At 42.4% G+C, this 12,273-nt stretch overlaps 1 protein-coding gene across 3 annotated transcripts in view; it reads right to left on the bottom strand.

Moving 5' to 3' along the window:
- Positions 1–12,273, bottom strand: part of MAPK8IP1 (mitogen-activated protein kinase 8 interacting protein 1) — a 396,070-nt gene that overhangs the window by 97,640 nt on the left and 286,157 nt on the right. The gene's annotated exons all lie outside the window — the stretch shown is intronic.

Below are 12,273 nucleotides of genomic sequence, written 5' to 3'. Positions count from 1 at the left end.
TTGGCAACCTTATTTTGTAAGAGACTGTCCACGCGGGGAACTGGTAAGTTTACCTGCCTTCTCCAACCTTGTTCCAGAATCAGTAAAACATTCATACGCCCGGCATTGGCCATTAGCACTGACTCTAGAGTTATACCGCAACCATGTGGGGTGAGATGACGGTTTCCCTCATCATGAGAGCCCATTGAGGATGACTCCACAGTCTCAGTGAAAGAACCCAATTAAAAATTAAGCTAAAAAACAAATTTGGGAAATCCTCGAACAACTTGAATACTAAGGTGTAATAGAAACGTTCACCTCGTCTATGAGCAACCCTTTGTTTCCAGTAATGAAACTGCACCATTCGTATCATCTACTATTAGATTACAGACACTTAAACACAGCTACTCGCACATTTGCAGTACAAAATGCACAGAGAACAACATTGTGCAGAAGAAATACAAAACAACAATAGATATTGTGAATTGTTTTTTTCTGCCAAACCATAGCACCTGGAAGTAGATGTTTGGCCGTCTTCTGTGCTCTAGGCTCAAAGAGGCAATTCTGCTGATTGCTCCAGGGTTTTAAGAATAGCTTCAGGCTGTTCGCAACCCGAGTAAGAGAACTACTACAAACTTTTATCTGATGGATGAGGACCTTTTTGAACACTTAATCGCATAATTAATGGATTTGCCCACGTGGACTAAAAAAAATTGATACTTGTATAGCGCACTACTCACCCGCAAGGGTCCCAAGGCGCTTGTACGAATACCGCTGTGGAACCCATCCTGGCTTTCCCTGTGAGGCGTCCACTCCTGGGCACCCCCAAGGTGGAGGCCAGGCATCCTTAGCGTTGTGGGGGCCGTTGTGGAGATTAAGCAAGCTATTGCCCAGAGTTGCAGAGTGGGACTCCATGATTGGAAAAGGCACTGAGGCGAGAATTATCAGGTCCGTGGAATTTTGAGCCCAAGACCCGCCGAGGCGGGGAATTGAACCCTGGTCCCGGGCTAGACCTCTGTATCAGGGTCTGCCGCTCTAACCATTGAGCCACACTTCTCCACTCCACAAATTCAATTTAAAAAAATTAAAAAATGCCCATCACAATGTCTTTTTTCTGGGATACAAGCTGTCAAGTGAGGGCAAAAGCCTAGTGATACACTTCCCAGAGAAATGTGCATTGCTTCAACCACCAACTGCATTGAAAATACTACCATCCATAAGAGGATTCCTAAATCTTGGCAGAACATACATCACAGATTACGCAGAATGGGTCAAACCATTCTACGACTTGATAAGTCCATATTTTTTTTGTTTGTACATAATGGACACAGGAACATACAAACATTTTACGTTCCGTACAAGCTGACATGCTAGCTTCCAAACATCTACACACACGTTTGAACACTGCGAACCTAGTGATCCGAGTTATTGCGGGAACATCAGGATCAACGAAGGTGACACGGTACCGAAAGCATATAAGTCACATTTATACACCAATGATGAAATGCTTTTGCATCTGCTGAAAAAATACTCCCAACACTACAGACTGCTGTAGTGAGAGAGTGAGCCTTGACTCAGGGTAAACCCACAATTGCCGTGACCCTGGTGCCGGCCTTAATGGCAGTCACCAAAGCGAGCATTCCAAACGCTAAACCACAAAGCAGACATCAACGATGAATAAAATAGGCTAACTCACTCACTGTAACCGATGTAGACTACAGATTTGATTCTACACTACCAATGCAAGCCTTTCAGCGTTATGAATAAGAATATCCTCTGCCTAATGAAAAATGCCTCTAGATCGCTAAAATTACATCATATATACTGATGAGTCTGCCCAGCCTGCTGTAGGGACAAAGCAACAATACCCAGCTGCATTTCAATCGTAAAAGGCGCATGAGCGACGGAGAACTCCATTCTTAGAAAATCTACACGCAGTAGCTTGTTGAATGCACAGCGCAGCTGGCAGAACCAAAGGCTCTAATACCGGCACTAAGAAATATGGATCATGGATTCCCCACACGTATAGTGTGTGATTCGTATTACTGTATCCAGTCCTACAATGACTACCTACACGATTGTAGCCAGAATGAATTCAGTGATTCAAAGGGTTGCATAATAAAGCACAAGCTGCTTTGGGAGAAGGTGGCAAAGCTCAAAGATTGCTTGCCACTGACTCATGTCACTCATAAATTGAGTCATCAACGAGTTGACGTTCACGTTGCAGGGAATTCCACGGCTGATGAAGCCGCAAAAGCAACAGTTCGTACTGCTGCAGTTGCTGCAATCACTTGTTCTAATACGAGGAAAGACAGAGACATCATGGTGGGTGTCAAAGCTGAAAGCGACGGCACACACCTGCCGAAAGGCTTTCCACTCAAGTACTCCTACAAGTTAAATGCACAAAACATACTCTATGCTCACATTCCTGTAGAGGGGGATAGAGTAATAGCAAACACTGATCGCAGACTGGGGTTGATACTAGCTGCCCATGAGAGTCTGGCCTCTGCACATGCGAGGGTGAAGGCTACAATTTCATTATTGGAGCTGTGCTATTGGTGGCCAGGACTTTACAAACAGACCGTGGACTTTATCCTTAAATGCGACATCTGCCAGCAGATGACGGGTTCCACGGTAGCGTGTCCCCCCCACAGACACCTCTACTGATTTCAAACAAGCTGTCAGTTGTGTTTATTTGGACCACTGCTGCCCCCTACAATCAGATGAGGCTTACCAGTCCATCTTGGTGGCAGTGGATTCCTGCTCTCGATTCCTGTGGGTTTGGCCACAGCGGTTGGCTGACGCCTGAACTGTTATAAAGGATCTGCAAGTCTTTATTGGGACATACGCAATTGGCACATTACATTCCGACCAGCGTCCAGTGTTTATCTCTCTGGCTTACAAAGAGGACATGGGAAGTTTGGGTGTGTCCTTGAGTTATTCCTCACTCTATCATTCTGATGAGAATTCGGTAGTGGAGAGGAAAAAACGTGACTTAACACAGTCGTTAACAGCTAGGGTACTAGGCTCAGGTCACAGTTGGGTCCATTCCCTATATGGACACCAGACAGCACTCTACAACATGCCGAGAACATGCCTAGGTAGTCGGACCCCTCTGAAATCCTCTTTTGGCTAAAGATGTGGGTCTCTGACCTCGACAATACCAGCACAGTGGTGGCAGAAACACCATTTGAAATCAATTAACGTTAGGCTCTTATGCTGTCGTTGTTGAGGTCTCTACAAGCTACAGCTACAGCTTGCTGATATCTCAGCAGGGGTGTCCAGCTCGAGACCAAGACGGGGACTTATATTCATTCCCTTCAAATAACCCGGTTGGATCATTCAGTGTGGGTATTCCTGCCAGTGCACACAAACACACGCCCTAGACAACTTGGGTTAGGGACTACATGGGAAGAGTATGTCCAACTTTTTAAATAGTTTTAAATGCCTGCATATATTCACTGTATTAGCACGATAGTGTAGATTTTTATTCTGTTCACTGTCTTGGTGCTTATAACCACTTTCATCTGCTTCTGCCTATTGATCATCGCAGCTCATGTACTCCATACAAGAATAACATTGGTTCAATAAATATATTGAAGAATGTCCCATTGTGTATTCTCTGTATATTTCTCTGACCAAGAGTGCATGAGTGACTGAGCAAAAGGGTTCTAGACCTGTTACCACAATACCTGAGGGGTCAGGGTTATCATGATCAGTGGTTGCAGAAACCATTTGCTACCCAACAACGTCTAAGGGGGCGTATGGTGGCACTGGGAGCTAGCGGGCCTATAGGACAACATATCCTGAGGAGGTGCATAGAATCAGTCTGGTACCATCCCAAAGGTTATGCTGTCGACAAACAGGCCGTTCCTACCATACGGTGGAAACTACATAACAATAAATATGGCCCTGGTCACTACAGACATACTAGGTCAACCACCACACTTTGAAAAGCTTTGAGAAAAGTAAAGCAATCCTTGCGCCTAAACCACATCTATGCATTGTTAATATACACTCTCATTGCAAGAGTACGAGAGACATAGCCCAGACACACAGCCATCAATGACAGGCCACAGGTCCTTGTTGGTGTGAATGAGTTGTGAACCTGTGCATTTCATTCAGGAGTACCAGGGCACACCTCAGGCAGAATGGCAGGGCTCTTTGGTGTTGTCACTCCATATATTACAGTGTCATCCTTTTGCAAAGTTTGTTTGCAATATCAATGCATAGCACCTTAAAGTAGTTACAGCATATTGTAAATTACATTAATTCTACAAATAATGTCTTGTTTGCTCTCACTTCTCCACTTTTGAGTAGACATTACTTCATCACTGCTAAGCCTTTGCATGGGAGTGGTGTGTTGAAACCGGATTTTACGTGACATGGTGTTTTTAACTACTGGTGGCGCTGAGACGATGCACCTTCTCAGGATGGGAGGTTGTGCATTAAAGTCCCACCTTGGTGTATTCTGAATAAAGAGTTGGGACAGACAGTGAACTTATAACATGACAAGAGTCTTCATAATATGCATCTGTAATATGACTGCTTCATTTGACTGCTCTTTAACTAAAAAAAACATTTCCTGTAGTGCATTTTAGTCAAAACAATGCTATAAAAAGACCCGAAATCACTGCCTTTTTCTTTCTTCTTGCTGCTAAGACATCTGAGCATTTACAACCTAATCAAATTCCTTTTTGCAACATTCTCAGTGCTATTTTCTGTGTGTGTGGTACTTTCAGGACATCGAGGATTGATATTCACGGAGTCTCTTGGACAGCAGTGGATTGAAACTGGATGTAAACATTTTCAGAGCCCCACCCCTTTTGGGTTGCTATGTTAGCGCCTCTCTGCCTCATATGGTAGCGCCTCTCCGCCTCACGGTTAACACGAAAGCTACCCAGGTTTTTCAGCTGAAGGCCGGATCCAGAAGAGCATTCTTCAGCTGCTTTTCTTCAGGACTGGCCGGGGACTCATGATGCTTTCCCCCATTCCTTAATAATCCAGATGTCTTGCACACATCTACAGGCAACATGCAAAGGTGGTTGAGGTGATTCCCTGTTGGAGATCTCAACCCAGGTTCCCTCTGTCACTGGAGCTTCAGTGGACCGTCCGGTGATACTTCCGATGTCTCCTCGCATTTTCCTGAGTCCATGGGGCCTGATGCACGGTCTAGTAGTAGCCGGAAGGTCGAGGTTGGTGGCCCGGAATCTCTCAGGGCATTTGTTGATTTGTCTGGCATTTAAGAAGTTGCTTCCAGGTTTATTGAGGCCTCTTGCGCTAGGGACCTCTAGATCTTATAGATCGGCCTGGCATTGTTGGTACAGCTGCTGTTTGGAAAGGAATCATGAACCTGTTTCAGGGGTATGTAACTGTTACCACGGATTTTTTACAACGCATACCATTACCACGCATACATTTACAACGCAGGTCATTTTACAACGCATACCTTTACAACGCAATACACTACAACGCACATACTATTACAACGCATACCATTACAACGTAAGTATTATTATAGGTAAGTTTATCTTTTTTTAAAACATTTTTTAGTGGTATTTGGTTATGGGGTACAGGGGTATTTTTAGGTTTTAGGGCTGGGTTTGGGTTTTGGGGTACAGGGGTATTTTTAGGTTTTAGGGCTGGGTTTGGGTTTTGGGGTACAGGGGTATTTTTAGGTTTTAGGGCTGGGTTTGGGTTTTGGGGTACAGGGGTATGTTTAGGTTTTAGGGCTGGGTTTGGATTTTGGGGTACAGGAGTATTTTGAGGTTTTAGGGCTGGGTTTGGGTTTTGGGGTACAGGGGTATTTTGAGGTTTTAGGGCTGGGTTTGGGTTTTGGGGTACAGGGGTATTTTTAGGTTTTAGGGCTGGGTTTGGGTTTTGGGGTACAGGGGTATTTTTAATATATATTTACAAATAATAAAATTAAAATTAATTTCATTAATATAATTATTTAATAATTAAATAATGAATAATTTTATTTAAAATATATATCAATATTATATACTTACCTATACTTACGTTGTAATGGTATGCGTTGTAATAGTATCTGCGTTGTAGTGTATTGCGTTGTAAAGGTTTCCGTTGTAAAATGACCTGCGTTGTAAAAAATCCGTGGTAATGGTATGCGTGCTAAAATGCGCGTTGTAACATCATATATCCGTTTCCGGAGATGTGGTGACAGTTCCTACCTTTCTGTCCTCTTTGGTGGCCACCTCCAAGTCTTACAGAACAGTCAACTGCTATTTCATCAGGGCATATTTGGGTAAATGGGAAACCAGTTGGGGAACATCTACTGGTTTGTAGACTCCCGAGAGACATTAGGTTTACTCACCCACCAAAACCTAGATATTCAACGACGTGGCAGGTTAACAAAGTTGTCGCTTTGTTTGAGTCTTGGCCAGATAATAATTATTTGTCCTTCAAACGCTTGTGCTAAGTTGGTTGCACCTTTGTGTCTGGCGTCTTCCAGAAGGGTCTCAGATGTTAGAGCCTTAGATATGCATGAAGTGAGTTTTACACCGGATGGTGTCTAGTACAATATAGCTTGACACACTAAGTGTTCCGTGAAACACATTCATTTTCCTAGGTTTTCCCCACACTCTAAGCTTTTGGAGTATTGTGAGATCCTTTCTGCATATATATATTGCACTAAAGACCTCAGAACAGGGAGGCTGCAGCTTTTGATTTCTTTGCTTAAACCTATTCTTCTGTCTTCCCAAGTAGATGGGTTAAGTATGTTTCGGTTCTCGCTGGAATTGAGATAGATAGTTATGGTGCGCACTCTGTTAGCAGGGCAAGGGCATCTAAAGATTTTTGGGCTGGCTCTAGGTTGGAGGATACCCTGAGGGCTGCAGATTGGCCAAGGGTATCTACATTCTATACTCTTTATTGCAAACCATTCAAGCATGCATCCGCAAAGGTTATTGATTACTTTGAACATGCATAATATGAAGACTCTTGTCCTGTTATAATTGCAGACTCTCCTAGCCAGCTGTGAAGGAGAATCCTGATTTTATTAACGCCAAGAGGCACACATTATCCCTTCCTCTCTTCCCGCCCTGATATATCTTGTGTCTTCATGCGTTAGCTCCACCACCAAGCCAACCCTCGGCGGACTGGGATTGGATGTGACTTTTAGGATTTTCCATGAACTTCTCAAACCGATCATCTTGCCTCGAGGGATGACGCACTTTGGCTGGGACTGGGGATACTTTTGTTCTTTGAGGTGCTCCGGTACATTCATGGACTTTAATACTTTCCTTCTCGTATAAAAAACAAGCATTTGCAATGCAATCAGTCTCGCCTTTGGGGCCTTAAATGTATTTAGCTATGCAGCGCATTAGCCCGGGTGCTGAAAAATCGACTGTTTTTTAACATGGAGGGAAAGTAAGCACCAAACTGCGTGACACGCCAGTTATGGGAATGCATGGAGAGAAATATTGTCATTCAGCGGGAAATGGTATAGTCCAAAGCGCTGTTTTTAATATAAAATCAACGCCTTCAGTGGTCATATCACTGAAAATGCAATATTGAAAAAATATATACTTGTCTACGGGTGCTCGTGGAAGACAATTTCTATGGACTGGAATCTAGAGAATGTTGGAGTGATTCTGGTATTTTACTGACCTCTGCTGGTCATTTTCTATCAGGAAAGTTAAATAGAGGCAATTGCCAGAAAAATTAAAAAAACAAAGTCCCTCAGCAGAAAGCAATTCTGGTATTTAACTGTCCTCTACTAGTCGTTTTCTATCAAGACAGATAAATAGAGGCAGTTGAACAAGCAGAAAGCAATTCTGGTATTTTACTGACCTCTACTGGTCTTTTTCTATCAAGATAGTTGAACAGAACAAAAAGCCCCTAAGCTAACGCAGACAAGTCCTAGGGCTGATCTCCAGAGCCCGCAAAGTACATACACATATAAGTATATACTAAAGTATATACAAGAGGTCTCGAATGCGCAACATAAAAATGGAAGAGGCTGTGATTTTATATCTTCATATTTTTTTGATTTCCTGTTTTACTGAAATGCATTATGGGAAATGTAGGTTTTTTTTTGGTAAAGAGCTGTCCAATAAAGCAGTAAGAGTAGAAATGCAAAATATGCTCCTCTTGTCCATAATAAAATCAGGTCTCTGCTTCACAACTGGCTTGGAGACTCAGCCCTGGTCTGTTGAAGATTGTTACACATCCCAGCAGGGTGTGCTAATAGCCCTGGCATGAAAAGATTCAAGATGTGTTTCTGTTCGGGTTGGTTGTTATTGTTCACATTGATTTACCCTGTTGAAGTAACGCATGTGGTGCAAAATGCTTTGGCTAAAGTGACTTGGATGCCAGATATATGGGGAGTTCTATCATGTGGTTTTACGAAATATTCGACAAAAATGTTTTGTAATATGAAAATAAACATATGTGATATGGATGAATACATAGAACCAACTTTGTAAAACAAATAATATTTTGAAATGATTACTTAAAATTTATTTTATTATACAAAAAACTCAATTTTGCAATAAGTGTGCACAGATCCTCCTGTATCAAATATATAGATTCACAATGCACGTGTGATGCCTGGTGCCAAGGCCTAGTGTCAAGTCCTAGTGTCAAGATTCAGTGCCAGGCCTCGTATCATTGTCTAATGCCAAGGTCTGTGCCAAGGTCTACTGCCAAGGTCTAGTGCAAAGACCTAGTGTCAAGATTTAGTGCCAAGGCCTTGTGACAAAGTCTTGTGTCAAGGCCTCGTGTCAAGGCCTTGTGTCATTGTCTAATGCCAAGGTCTACTGCCAAGGTCTAGTGCAAAGGCCTAGTGTCAAGTCCTCGTGGCAAGGTTTGTGCCAAGGCCTAGTGCCAAGGTCTTCCCAGCGCACCCACGTGAACACTGGAATGATAAATGACACAGTAAATGATCAAAGGAAGATAACTCTAAAAATCAAGAGTGCTCCGCCAAACCCTAGTGGGTCCTTGTAACATCAATACGGTGCATTTCACAGTAGCGATGTGCGGAACACCCACCTTTACATACATCGACTTCACAACACGAACAAATTTAGCATTTAAAGGGGAGTGTAGGTTTACTATTCTTAACTCCCCCAGAGTGCATGCTTACGGGGAAGTGTAGATTTACTATTCTTAACTCCACATCTATTTGCCTTAATAGTTCTTTGGTCGCCAACATTGTGGAGTAATATTAAGCACAGTTTGATATTTACATTTCGATTATATAGTAAAACACTGTCATTCCTTCTCAGTTTTGACAAGGTTAGAGATTCGCAGTGGGTCGCACATGCACCCACCTCATCAATATTCATGAGGTAAGTCACAATTTGCGACGCATTGTGAATGGTTACAATCACAGGGATGGTGGCCTGCTGGGTTCAGCAGACCACCATGTCTGTGATTGCTTTTTAAATAACTCAATATTTTTTTAGTAATGCAGCCCATTTTCCTTAAAGAAAAATGGGATGCATTTCATAAATAAAAATGAAATTCTACTGTGGAATGTAGAGCTGACAATGAGGAAGGTGACAATGCTGTGGAGCGGAGTGGTGAAGGGAGTTCTAGGTGTGAGACATTCTGTTGAATCTGCTGGAGGTTATTGTTCATGACGTCAACTGAGAAGAAACCTGTCAAGAAAACCCAGAGGGATTGCGCCTATTTACTAAAATGTTTGGCGACGAGTTGGTCCTGCGCAGAGGGCAGTAAGGGCAACATAACCGCCACCTCTGGAACGCTGCTATTCACCTTAAAATAGCGCGACAACGTTTTATGACAAGATCCATAATATTTTACATCGTGAACATCAAACTGTACATTTTTATTGCTGTTTCTTGGAAAATTGCAGTAAATAGGCACAATCGTAGCGGGTTTTCTTGACAAGTTTATTCTTAGCTGAAGTCATGAACAGTAACCTACAGCAGATTCTACAGAATGACTCAAACCTCGAACTCCCCTCACCACAGCTTCACCACCTACCTCATTGTCAGTTCTACATTCCACACATCTCCTTCCTTTTAATATTTAGGCAAATAAGACCTAATCAACATCCCATACATAGGTAAATAGTTTCACAGGTAAGAAAAAATTGCATAAGAAATGGAAAACAACATATCAAGAAATCTAAGAACATACCACAAACATAAACAGTAGTGATAAAAACCTCTCAACGTTATCATTTGTAAGAAAGTGTGAACATAAAATAACAAGCATACAACACAGCCTAAATAGTGTCTAGCCTTACTCCTCCTGAGCTACTGACCTTGCACAAATTTCCAAAACTCCATTCTCTCCCATCATCCAGCTTTGCAATTGATCCCTTCACTTGCATCACCTTCTGTGGTTGAAAAAACAGGCTCTCGCCCTTTCTCACAAAACCAGTCTTTCTTTCTACCACCCAATCTCAACTTTTCACATCCAAATTCTTCACACCCTTCTGATTGTCATAATTGAGCTTGTTACAACTCTGAGAATCAGAAACCTTCAATCTCATTTCCCCAGGGTCAGATCAAAACACCTGATCTTTCCCTTGTAGCCACATTGGAGATTTCTTAGTTTCAGGTTCCCTGCCCTTCAAGGCTATGAATGGAGACACACCCGTAACCGAATGAGGCTTCACCCTACAGGCCCACACCATCTTTTGCAATTTAATCTTCCATGTCAATCCATTTGCCAAGGACAATTGGATATTTTCCATAATAACACAATTTACTCTTTCCACTAACCCATTGGCCTGTGGTTGGAACAATGCCACCCTGCCATGTCTGATACCTACATTTGCAAGAAAGTTTGCCATTTCCTACCTAACTGAACCCCATTATCTGTAACTAATACTCTAAGTATTCCTTGTTCTAAGAACACCTCTTTCGAAAACTTCACAAAATGCTAGTAGTAATCTGTCCCATGGAGCTAGGGTCTACAGACAAACAATTTGCTATGGAAATCTGCGGACACAGCCACAAAGTGATCACCCCTTCCAATGTTTTTCTATAGATTCCAAAAAATCTATAGCCACGTTTTCCCTTGGCCGAGCTGGGAGTTCCACACATCCAAAGGTGGTTGTCTAACCACTTTAAATTTATCGCTATTGCTTCAGGCATGGCAATCCCGAACTGCATCGTCCACGGCTCTATCCATTTCTGTCCACCGGAAAGACTGCCTCAACCTCCTTTTTGTAAAACTCCTTCCCAAATGCCCCTCATGGACTATCCTAATCAACCTTGCTCTTAACACACTGGGTGGGACTATGCGATTTCGCCTCAGTAGCTTATCACCTTGGATACTAAACTCATCCTTCACCATAGCATAAGGTTTGACATTATCATTTGATTGATCAAGATCTTTCAAGTCACCTATATTCAGATTCACCAAATCCTCATACTCTTTGTCATTCTCAACAGCCTCTTTCCACTCATCTTGTCCAAGTACAAATTCACCATCAACACAAACTACTTGATCTACCATTACTTGCATAAAGGAAATATTGTCTACTGGCATTCTTGACAAACAGTCAGCAATCATTTTCCTTTTGCCTCGCACATATTCCACCACAAAATTGTAGTCCATAACAGATAACGACCTCCTCGAAATACGAGGTGTCACTTCCTTCCAAACCCCGACCCCACATAAGAATATGTAGAAGGGGTTTATGCTCGTTTTGAGCACAAACGGCAAACCCCACAAATAATACGTGAAGTGATTCATCCCCCAACAACAAGCTAAAGCCTCTTTTTCAATAACAGAATATGACTGTTCTGTACACTGTAGCTGTTGTGACGCAAACCCAATAATCCTCTCCCCTTCCTCAGCAACATTGCTAGCATCAGTTGTCACAATAGTTTTCCTGCAAGGTTCAAAATTACCCAATTTTGGTGCATGAGCATGGGATTGCTTCACCTTAGCAAATGCATCATCACACTCCGGCACCCATTCAAATACAATTCTTTCCTTTAGCAGCACCCTCATAGGTTCTACCACACCTTCAACGTTTGACACAGGAAAGGCCCAGTGCCATGGCTCTCATGAGCACGAGAAGGAAACAATACCATCCAGAGAAGGACAGCTGGACTAGCGGAGAACTTACAAGTGTCTAGCCAAACATTCCCTTTGAAACAGAAATGATTAGGATACCAAATTCTGTTAGAATAAAAAGCTTTCGGATCTGTATATTAAATGGACCCATGTACTATTCTGAATTACTTTGGATTATACTGTAAACTAAGATGATGTATATTTCAATGGAATTGCTTTATCTGGAATGAGATGTCTGAGACATCTCGTAAATCACCATGAATGGGAATC

Source organism: Lissotriton vulgaris, chromosome 2_2 (assembly GCF_964263255.1).
Source record: "Lissotriton vulgaris chromosome 2_2, aLisVul1.2, whole genome shotgun sequence".
NCBI classification, from domain to species: domain Eukaryota; kingdom Metazoa; phylum Chordata; class Amphibia; order Caudata; family Salamandridae; genus Lissotriton; species Lissotriton vulgaris.
The sequence above is the reverse complement of the archived record's forward strand: the minus strand, read 5'-3'. Positions and strand labels throughout refer to the sequence as shown.